Below are 12126 nucleotides of genomic sequence, written 5' to 3'. Positions count from 1 at the left end.
ATAGTAAAAGTGATCTAAATAACTTATAATGAAATTTAAATAATATTCAATCCTCCTATCTGGCTCAGACCAAAAAAAGGCTTTCTTAGGGTTAGAATAAAAACGATACTATTTGCATAATCAATAAAGAAGAATACCTACATACTTTACCTAGACAGTTTTCTGTTGATGCTATATTACAAATTTACTTTAGGAATTTACGAGAAAGACGTAATATTTCAAACGCAAGTTAACTGAAGCGATTTTCTTCCTAAATGAACAATTGAAAACCAAATGCCATCAAAAACATTTTGTAAAAACCTCAAGTCTCGCCGTAAAAAGTTGTGAGATCTATATAATACCAAGTCGATTAATCTATTTAGTCTCCACTTAAAGGACCTTCTGTCTTAAGTTATTACGTATGTTATTATCATGCCAATTAAAAAAAAAATATTTTAAAACAAATAGACCGACCTGGCCATCGCATGATTTGATTATTAGTATGTATCACACTACACAGCACGACGATAAGTTAAGTCTCCTGAAATGTTAATGGCGAATTTGTGTTTTCTTGCGATGACCAAGTCGATCTATTTGTTTTAAAGGTATTTTTTTAAAAATTGGCATGATAATAACATACGTAATAACTTAAGACAGAAGGTCCTTTAAGCAGAGACTAAATAGATTAATCGACTTGGTATTATATAGATCTCGCAACTTTTTACGGCGAGACTTGAGGTTTTTACAGAATGTTTTTGGTGGCATCTCACTTCTTTTTGTAGAGCGAACATAAGTCCAATTTGTACGGAAAGACGTTTTTTTTCATAATTCAACATATTTTCCTATGTGAATGTTGTTCAGTTTCATGGGCTAAACACCCTTACACCCCCTATACCCCCTCCCGTTATGCCTCATATAGTAGGTACCTATTTACACCTATTTATTTTATTTTCTACAGTAATAATAATTCATTAACTGCAAATGTAACCTTGTAATCTTATACATTTATATGGGATTACAAAGTTATTGTTGCAGTTGGTGTATTTAGAAAACTGGACCGAAATTAGAAAATATTTAATTTTTCCCATGATTAAGACACTAAACCCTATTTGTATTCTAAATTTTAAGCTTCTAAGTCTGCTAGAAGTACCTTAGACTTTTGATGATCGGTGAGTCAGTGAGTCAGTGAATCAGTGAATCAGTGAGTGACAAAATTCAAAATTTTAACAAGTTGTCATTCTTAAACTACTGGTTCAAATTGACTGAAATTTTAAATATACCGTGTTTATACAATGACTGATTAGTTGCTGAAAATCCAGGCTTCTTGTTTTATCCACAACGAAATTATAGGGGTGTCAAAAATAGCCCGAATTGCTTCGAGAAAAGGATGTTACGGCCGTGCCGCTTTTTTTTGCTCGACTAGCGGGGGCACTTCCGTGCCCCCAGATTGAAAACCAAATAGCAATCGACAGAAATTTTGAGTGAAAACCATGGCCAAAGTCTCTTGTATTACAAGAAACTTAACTTGAATAATATAGGTATTCTGCAAGAAACACTCCTTTTATTGCCAGATTCTATAATACATTTCTTGTCTCTTCATCCATTAAATGAGTTATTCGACGCTTTACTGTAAATCGAGAAACTAACTGGCATTAACAAATATCTAATCTTGTGTGTTTAAGTTAAAGGTTAAATATCGTGGGCGCAAGCTAAAGACAGGTGTTAAACTGAAAATAATATATTATAACGTTTTTATTATCAAGCTGTTGTTAACAAGGTGTTGTTGCATACGTATTTACTGTATTTTTGGTTTAATAGATTTTTTCTACAGTCAGGACGTTAGACAAAATATCTCGTTTTTATATATTTTCTTCAAAAACTCGTTTCTTGGATATCTCGTTTTTATATTTTTTCTTCATAAACTCGTTTGTTTCATATACATATTTACAGTGTATAATTGCTAAAATAGAGCCATTCTACAACGATAGGCAAAATATCTTGTTTTGATATTTTTCATAAACACAAACTTTTCCATGTTAAACGAAATAACATTTTGTTATCACTTAAAAGTTTTTTACCAATTTTATCCAAATTACGTATGTTGTTACTTGGCAAAACTTTGTAAATACTTTGACTGTATAATATTTTTTGCGACAAACTTGTGGTATAAGGATGTTAAGCAAATTTTCTTCGCTTTCCTTTTGAACAACTTTCTCTAACTTGTAATAAAAGTATACTAACTTTTGTTTACAAACAACCAATAGAAATATTTTTATTAAATAAGTAAGTATTATATGTTAAAGTAGATTTTTCATTCCCTGACCCGCATTTGGCCAGCTCGGTGGACGCCCAACCTTTCCCTCATGCCTGGAATCTAAGGGGTTATTTTTTACATATTTGTTTTCTTGTTTGTTTCTTCTTATATTATAGATAGTTTATTCAGATGACGTCGGATAAAGAAGTATGCCACCAAAAACATTCTGTAAAAACTTCAAGTCTCGCCGTAAAAAGTTGTGAGATCTATATAATACCAAGTCGATTAATCTATTTAGTCTCTACTTAAAGGACCTTCTGTCTTAAGTTATTACGTATGTTATTAACATGGCAATTTAAAAAAATACCTTTGAAACAAATAGACCGACCTGGCCATCGCATGATTTAATTATAAGTATGTATCACACTACACAGCACGACGAGAAGTTAATGTTCCTGAAATGTTAATGGCGAATTTGTGTTTTCGTGCGATGACCAAGTCGATCTATTTGTTTTAAAGGTATTTTTTTTTAATTGCCATGATAATAACATACGTAATAACTTAAGACAGAAGGTCCTTTAAGTAGAGACTAAATAGATTAATCGACTTGGTATTATATAGATCTCACAACTTTTTACGGCGAGACTTGAAGTTTTTACAGAATGTTTTTGGTGGCATCTCACTTCTTTTTGTAGAGCGAACATAAGTCCAATTTGTATGGAAAGATGTTTTTTTTCATAATTCAACATATTTTTCTATGGGAATGTTGATCAGTTTCATGGGCTAAGCACCCTTACCCACCCTATACCCCCTCACGTTATGCCTCATATAGTAGGTACCTATTTACACCTATTTATTTTATTTTCTACAGTAATAATAATTCATTAACTGCAAATGTAACCTTGTAATCTTATACATTTATATAGGATTACAAAGTTATTGTTGCAGTTGGTGTATTTAGAAAACTGGACCGAAATTAGAAAATATTAAAATTTTCCCATGATTAAGACACTAAACCCTATTTGTATTCTAAATTTTAAGCTTCTAAGTCTGCTAGAAGTACCTTAGACTTTTGATGATCGGTGAGTCAGTGAGTCAGTGAGTCAGTGAATCAGTGAGTGACAAAATTCAAAATTTTAACAAGTTGTCATTCTTAAACTACTGGATCAAATTGACTGAAATTTTAAATATACCGTGTTTATACAATGACTAATTAGTTGCTGAAAATCCAGGCTTCTTGTTTTATCCACAACGAAAATATAGGGGTGTCAAAAATAGCCCGAATTGCTTCGAGAAAAGGATGTTACGGCCGTGCTGCTTTTTTTTTGCTCGACTTGCGGGGGCACTTCCGTGCCCCCAGATTACTCAAGAAGAAACATCTTCGCTTTTGGCTAAAATTACCTTCTTTTATAACCTAAATTATCATACAAAATTCTAGATTCCATCGATAAAAGTTGACTAGTCAAGTCTAACTGCTACCCGACAATCCAAAATCGAAATAACGATCACCAGTTCGCATATTCCACTATTAAAACCAAAATATAGTTTAACTTAAACTTTTCATAATATAATATCGAAAAAGCTGCTCAATTTCCTACTAATCTTTCTAAACTAGGTCAAACTTAAGTGCCCGTCGTCAATGGACACAAAAGCGGTCAACATGAGGTATTCCTTTCATGATCACTCGATTGGAAACATTGAGATTTTGTAGACTTTACGAAATTATCAAGTGTGAAAACACTTTTTAAATGCCACCTTACTTCTACTTCTGTAAAAATACTAATATTATAAGTGAAAACGTTTTGATGTTTCAATGAATTTCTTGCTTAATCACGCTAAAACTACTAAACAGTGCACAGATAACTTGAAACCGGGATTGCATATAAACGTGCGGTTTTTTGCCATAGGGTACACAGGGACTCAAGAACGCCAGTCGGTACGATCCTTAAAAACTTCCCTTGCCTCATTTACATTTTGCCAAACAGAACCGCCGGTTAAGACATCACCGGCATAACCTGAATTAGAACATAACATACTTTTTACCCCGAAAAAAACCTTTTACGCGCTATTTCTCAAGCTATTTTACTATAAAAACTCACCCTTTCGATGCAAATAAATAAGAACCACACGTACAATCATTATTAATAAACACAATCAACTAAAGTAAGCCGAGAGAACTAAAGTCCATATAAAACTATGCAGAAGTGCCAAAAGTCAATACAACAATAACATTGGTGCGAATATCGAAACCCTTATCAATTCTTCAATGAAAGTGTCATCCAAATCGCTTATCTTATCTCGTAACAATATTGATACTAAATAATTTACGAGTCGAAATGCTGTAACGATGTAGTTGGATAAATTCATTACTATTGTTTTCTGAATATACAAGATACCTACGCTTTGTTTGTATGGTTTCGGAAACTGTGAAACCAACTGCAGATTAGGGATTATGCAAACCTTCCAAAACTAATTTAAATAACTCTCGGGCATGCAAAGTTGCATCACGATGGTTTCCTTCACCGTTGAAAAGAGTGATAATTATTTCTAGTACACAGATAAGTTTGAAAAGTCATTGGTGTGTTGCCTTGGGTTCGTACCTGCAACCATTTACGTGAGAGGTACCAACTTATACCACTCAGATTAAAAGTCTCGATACCTTTTTATTTACCCGACGTTTAGATCAAATATATCGACAGACTCAAACTAACCTAAATGTCGGGTAAACAAATAAAGTATCGAAACCTTAAATCTTCACTCGCACTTAAGACCCGTTGAATTATAATATTATTTGTACAAATCGCGGAAGTTTACAATTGCTAAAATACGCTTTGTTTTAAGAAAATTAATTCCAAAAATCCTTTATCTACAACTACAACCTTGTCAATGTGTATATGGAGCCTGTTGCGGCAAATTAATACTTAATGAAGTGTGATATACATAGTAGAGTAATATTGGCAAAGCCTCAATTGACAATATAATTATTTAAACAACTCAATTCGTGGTTGGTTAGTTCCTAACTGAGCATCTTTGTGCTTCTGAGAGCTTGTATTATGTTAGATACTATGTAGTACAAACTAGCTTAATTACTTACAAATTATAACGGGAGTATAAATAAATAACAAGCTCTATGACGCCCAATAGTTCAATTACTGGCATATAATATGTTAATTTTTGTAACGGGTATAATGTAAATAGTATAAAAGTAGCATAAAAACTTAATAAATAAAAAGTTTTTTTTTCGTCGTATAGTTAGTGGTTAATCTAGTGTCTAGCCGAAAAGCCTTTGACATGGCTTAGATATTGTTATCTTAGTATAGACAACAACCGGGACCAACATTAAGTGCCATTCGAAGCACGGATATGCTGTTTAAATACCACTGTGCGTCACCCATGTATAGAATGACCGCGCCAAGAGTTGCTCAACTCACTGATAGTACCGACCGATGAGCGCAATGGCTATGAGCGCCTCTCATATGTATAACAACAGGTGAATTCCATAGAAATTACCTAAAACATCTTCAAATTTCACACGAGTACCAAGAATTTCTTCTTAAATAAATCCGGCATTATAATAAAGAAATATAATAAAATAACACAGTCATTAGTCCTATTGTCAAGAAATCTTGTACAAAAATAGCTTACGGCTACATTTGGCTTCTTTTCATACTCTTTCATACAATCTGTAATGGTTTACTTAGAAAAGGTTGGTATAATCCATAATAATAATGTTATGATCGTTAGCTGGCTTACAAATATCGTGTTTTAGTTGCTCGGTTTTGTAAAGAAAGGAATAGAATATTTTTTACGTAATAATGATTTTATTTAAGTCTATGGCAAAGACGTCTTTGAAGATAAAAGCTAGTGGTAGATGACCGTAATCAACAAGAATCAAAAAAGTGTAGTAAATAAATCAATCAGCCTAGCCTTTCTTCCAACTATGCTGGATTCGGCTTCCAGTCTTTCCGCATGCAGCTGAATTAATGTAGTAGAGTTACAAAGGCATTAATGTGATAATAAAATATCCGTATACATAATATTTGGTATAAACATTTAAAACACATTCAATTGGTCTATTTTCACAAACAATTTCTCTTTAAGATTTAACAAGACAATCAAACATCAAGAACATAAGAACAAAAGACAGATAGACGTGGGCTTTACAGTCGTTCTGAAAACCGCGTGGGAGGACACAGACATTTTAAAAACAGGTTGATTTCGAGTCAGACTTGTTCACGATGGGTTTCGTGAAATTATGTATATTAGGTCGAGGAAAAAGTCTTTCCGCATTAAAGTATGTATGTACTTGTAATAAAATTTTTCGCTACACAAAAAAGCTCGATATTTGGGTATCTCACGAGCTGACTGAAAGTAACCTAATGAACCGTGTAGTCATTTGTGATTCTTGAAGCCAAAGATATTTTATTACAAGTTCATACATCATGCGAAAAGACTTTTTCCCCGACCTAATAGAACAACAACCACCGTGGTGGACTCAAGGCCTAACGCCTCCTCTGTTCGGAACGAGACTCTTGCCCAGCAGTAGGACAGAAATGGGTTTTCTATAGGAAAAGGCAGATACTAGAGAAGGGCAAAACGTTTGCTGTACGTGTCACATGAGAGAGAATGTGTCATAATTTTCCCCATTTTTGTTACATTTTTTACTGGTACTATACGTAATATATAGCGTGATGATATATTGCCTATAGCCTTCCTCGATAAATGGGCTATCTAACAAAGAAAGAATTTTTCAAATCGAACCATTAGTTCCTGAGATAAGCGCGTTCAAACAAACAAACAAACTCTTCAGCTTTATAATATTAGTATAGTTAGCGAGATGGCAGATAGACAGATAGTCTTATTAACAGGCTGCTGTTGGGTACAGAACACTGAAAGAATCATATTTGTGTGAAGTTAAGATAAAAGTACGTTTTCATTTATTTTTAAACAAGTACCCATTTTCGGATTAGTATCTGTTATTTCAAGCTCAAATTTAAATTATTTTTTCAACGTAAAATGTAAATCCGGAAGGTAAAATGTATGAAAGGTTTATTGAGTAAAATGTATTTGAAAATGAATGGTAAAAAATGGTTTCAGTTATGCTTTTGATGCGTGTAGGCGTAAATACACGTATCTTTGTTAAAAAGCTTTAGAGAATACATTTTAAGCTATCGGTCCAAATAATAAAAAAGTTTTGTAATAATATAAAATTATTTATTATATATTGTATAAAAATGATTGTTTTTTAAAAGTGTGTAGCTGTTTGTTTTCTCTAAATTAACAAAAAAATAAAGTACGAAGGAAGTTGAAATTAAAATCAGTAGTTTTTTTACATATACACGCACATTTGTATATGTTTATAGCTCCCTAGTAAAACTAAGACAGATAGCTAACAGAATACACTTACCTACTTACAACCCTTTACCGCCTCGCAAACTTTGTCCCTACCAAAGTCGTTTTAAGGTTGTAGCACACAGCCATTCTTATAGTCTTGTATTTTCGTCACTTTTAAAGTATAAACGTAAACGAAACGGAACAGTTTTCATAGGAGATCGAATTTACTACTGGGCTAAGTATCACCACGCTTTATGCTGCTTTGTCGCTACTTGACTTACTCCTTAAGCATATTGCCACAGTTATTCTTACACTTTTGTTTAGTTTGAGTTTCAGTAGTGAATGCGATACAAAAAATTTGTAGCACGATTTTTGGTACACAATACCTATTAATTATTTAACATCAAATGACATTTTATATCCTTTCACCACAAAGGTACTCTCAAACAAAGCAAAACACCCCGCCTCTACCTTCAAATACCAATGACTCGTCTCTCAGTAAGAAATTGTCTCTCTGGACGGTTCGCGATATTGCGCTAGAAATGTGTGCTACGAGCTATATTCGTAGAAGACCACCCCACCTTTATTTAGTAATGGTTACGAAAGTGCTACGCCTTTGTTTTGTCGGCAATGTCTAGTGAAAATATGGGGCATGTTTATTTACTAGATTGGGTGACACATAAACTTGGCCTAGATTTTTCCAAACATGCTAAAATATACAATACATTTTGAAAATTGTATTCAAAGTTTGTATGTTTGTAACGCATAAATACATACGGAAAAAAACGAAAAGAAAGTAGCGTAAGTAACTAATGTGTATATACCGTAAACAGCTAATGGGACTTTTTAACCCATGACGCAATACAGAATCAATGCAAATGTAAAAATCACGGATAATAAACCTGTTTCAGCTTTTAATCAATGACTGTCCATTGTCATCTTACACACAATTTTAAGATCAGAGCCAGAATTTTATCAATTCCATGGTCAAAATCGACCCATTTCTTAAAAGACGGTTGTGACCATAACTAAATAATATAATGCAAATCTCGGCTCAGATGTTAAAAAAGCTCCATTTACTCAAAGGGTTACATGATATTCTCTGCGTTATTCAACTAAAACTGTAATAATCCGTGCTCTCAGACATGTGAGGCTTGAAACCTACGCGGAGAGTTTTAATTTCGTTTAATCTCCTTACCGGAACGCTGTCTTCGGGTTGTATTATTAAATTTTATCTTACCCATTATAAGGTTTAGTTATTATGTAGTTTATTATATTGGTAATGTTCTTGATAAAGGTTAGGTGCTTATTTATAAGGTGAGCTAGAAGAAGAAAAATAATACTGTAGGACAGCAGTGATAGCCGAGTGGTATAAGTAGGCACCTACTACACAAGTGTTCGATTGTTCGAACTCTAGGCACACCAATGACTTTTCGAAGTTATGTGTGTATTAGAAATAATTATATCTTTGCTCTAATAGTGGAAAAAAAACATTGTGATGAAACCTTGAAGCCCTAGATCTAGTATAGTATCTTATTGTAGCAATCTACGCGAAAAATAATTTCAATCCAAAAAAAATAAGAAATATCACCGAAATTCCCATATTACTGTTTAAAATTTCTTTACTATCTATTCACAAACAAAATTCAACTTAAAAACTTTACTCATAACTTAACAGCCCAACTTAAAACTTATCACATTATTACACGTATAAAAAAAGGGAAAAACATAATAACATTTACTGTAAAAAAGTTAACGGTAAAGAAACTAGGTCAAAAGGAAAAGACCCACTACTGTTGATCCACGGAAATTGCCACAAAGAGACATAAAGATATTGGTGTAATCACGATGCTTAAGGCTTGAATTCCTCCTACGCTGAATCGGGCGCGCACGTCCGTCGAGCGCTCCGTCGGTTACGTATTAAACCGCGTGTCCGCTGCATCGGAATTGAAGCGAAGGGACTGAAAGGATTTGTTGGTTTGTAATGAGTTCTATGGTACGGCGTCCCGTGGTTTGGCATTTAGGTGCCACAAAATTAAACTTCAAACGACAAATCTTTACGGTCCATGGACGCGTAGCTTTAAGGTACAAGTAGGAAGCCGCATTAAGCTTAATCAGTTAATGTGTTAAGACTCTACTGGTTTTTATATTTCTACAAAATACGCTACATAACTTCGTGTCGCTTGCTAATTTATGTTTTGTATGGGATATTCTTTATGTAGCTTTCAACTTGTGCCTGTACTCTGTACATATAACAATTTGCCGCGCACGTTAGCGTCACTATGCAATGCCGAACATCGTGTTTATACGTACGCTTAACTGATGTCAGCGTAGGAAGAAATAAAGCCTTAAGGATTTGGTGATCGCTGAAAGATGCTATCTGTCCGGAAACGGTAGAAAACAAAGGATTATTGAGTAATTTTCTAGGGTGAAATTCACGGAAAAAGTTTCATGGGATTGTTTGGATGAATCGTTTGTTGTTTTGTAAAAGTTCCCAAGTTTTTCTTAAAAAAATGGATTTGGAAAGCTCAATTCTTCCCTCATTCTTGGAAAAAGTCTATTCTTGCTCAGTATTCAGATAGTACTGAGAAAAGAGAAATTCCCTGCAGAGACGATATTAAAAAAATCTTTAGCTTTAAAAGTCCCATGATATTCAAATGATTTAAACCTAACGTTTTTCGAAATTACTTAGAACTGCAAAACATTCAAAGAGGTAAATGCCACACCATAGACCTATTTTACAAACATACAAACAACGGTAACAAAGTACAGTCCACCCGAAACAACTGTTTGTGCAACACGCAAACATTTGTTTCAAAACCTCCCACGAATTTGTAGCGGCGTGCTGACTATCGTAACCGCTGCATTGTTTCATACACAACAGTAGCCCAATGTTTTACACTCGGTCTACTATAGGGTACGAGAGTTTGACATTTAAAATCATATACAGAATGACATTATTGCGATTTACGCTATAATTTATACACTATAATATTTTTTGTAAACTATTGCGGCTCATACGCATTATAATAAAATGCTAAATGAGTCTTAAACGCAGTGAGAATTTTCAAGTTTAAAAATATATGACGACTAATTCTGCCCTTGACCACGAACTGTGTAATTCGGTTAAAACGTCGCATCACGTATCAAATATGATATCGTAATCTTAAAAATTCTCATCGCGCTTAAAACACGTTAAGTATATTATTATTTTATTTAGTATTATACGCTAGGTAAAGTTTCCATATAACATTGTAAGCTGGGCGATTTTCGACAATCAATAGGAGCAGGCCGAATATCGCTGCACAGTTACTTTCGTAGTCTTAAATTACGAAATAAATATTTGAAACAGAACAGCCGCAATCTGTCTTCACGTTCACCAAAATATTGACGATGGCTTTCATCAACCATTCTCACCTGACTCACAATTATTCATGTATAACATTAACAATATACCTTAACAAATTATCTTACAACATCTGGTGTTTGTTATAATTATAATTATTTAATGGGTTACCGTGGAAATATATTAGATTTGAGAACATTCACTCGGTTATGCGGCTTAGCACATGAGTCATAATGAAGTGTTTTCATGTCAGACTAAATTTTCAATAGTATTATATAGCTAGTCTTTTTTATAATTAATCTAGTCTTTTCAGCAACAGTTGGTTTAGTGTTAAAGTTATTTGAGAATCGAACCCACAACCTTCCAACGCAATGGCAAGTAGCACAGTGACTTTGTAAAAACCTTAACGTTTTCACCACGGAAGCCGTGAAAAGCCCGCGGCTTTATCATCAATAACGAGGACCGACTTGTAACGTCGTCTCCAAAGTCCAACGGCCGTAATACTACTGAGGGGTTACCCATCTGCATCAGCATTCGATGCAAAGGCAGCCTAACCTAATGATTCACACGATATTTACACGTTAAGCGCCCAGACAATTGTACACACAAAAAATAACAATGCCTATCGTCCATTTATTGATCCGAAGTTCAATATACGATAAGGGACTTCTGAAACAAAGCGACTACTACTGTACCTCGATTCTCTACTACTATCGACTACCGACAACCGACCTGTCATCGAGAAATTTTGTATAAAAATCTGATCAGCGCCTCTGACGGGTGTCGTAGGAAACATTTTGGCAGTACATTCTAAATGTCCAAATTTCGATAGCTAGCCGGTTGTCGGTAGTCGACAGCAGTAGAGAATCGAGGTACAGCTCTCAAAAACATTTAATGACAATGCACAATTAACTTTTACACAACATTATCTATCGTAATACTGTGATCTTCTACGGCTGGACTCTGTTTCCCAAAATACAAGCTCTAGCTTAGTTTTGGGAACTAGCGTCTGCAACTTCTAAAATAACATTTACGTTAGCTATGTATTATAAAATCAAAATCAAATCATTTATTCATTTAGGTCAAATATAGACACTTATGATAGTCGTTACAATTACTGAATCTACCACTAGCTCGGAAAGGGGTTAGAGCCTTATGAGAAGAGCTAGCAAGGAACTTACGGTATAAAATTGTATACGGTATACACTTTAAT

The 12126-nt window shown here is 34.0% G+C and overlaps 1 protein-coding gene across 3 annotated transcripts in view; it reads right to left on the bottom strand.

Moving 5' to 3' along the window:
* NPFR (Neuropeptide F receptor) overlaps nt 1-12126 on the bottom strand; it is a 99453-nt gene that overhangs the window by 35369 nt on the left and 51958 nt on the right. The window contains exon 1 of one of the 3 annotated variants that reach the window (XM_076130665.1): nt 4333-4450. The exons of the other annotated variants lie outside the window; for them this stretch is intronic. The gene's annotated coding sequence lies outside the window, so the exon portion shown is untranslated. Of the gene's footprint in view, nt 1-4332; nt 4451-12126 lie in introns of those variants that run through there. 3 annotated transcript variants of the gene reach the window in all.

This window comes from Anticarsia gemmatalis, chromosome 24, assembly GCF_050436995.1.
Source record: "Anticarsia gemmatalis isolate Benzon Research Colony breed Stoneville strain chromosome 24, ilAntGemm2 primary, whole genome shotgun sequence".
Lineage (NCBI taxonomy): Eukaryota > Metazoa > Arthropoda > Insecta > Lepidoptera > Erebidae > Anticarsia > Anticarsia gemmatalis.
Note: the sequence above shows the minus strand (reverse complement) of the source record. Positions and strands in the feature narration are given on the sequence as shown.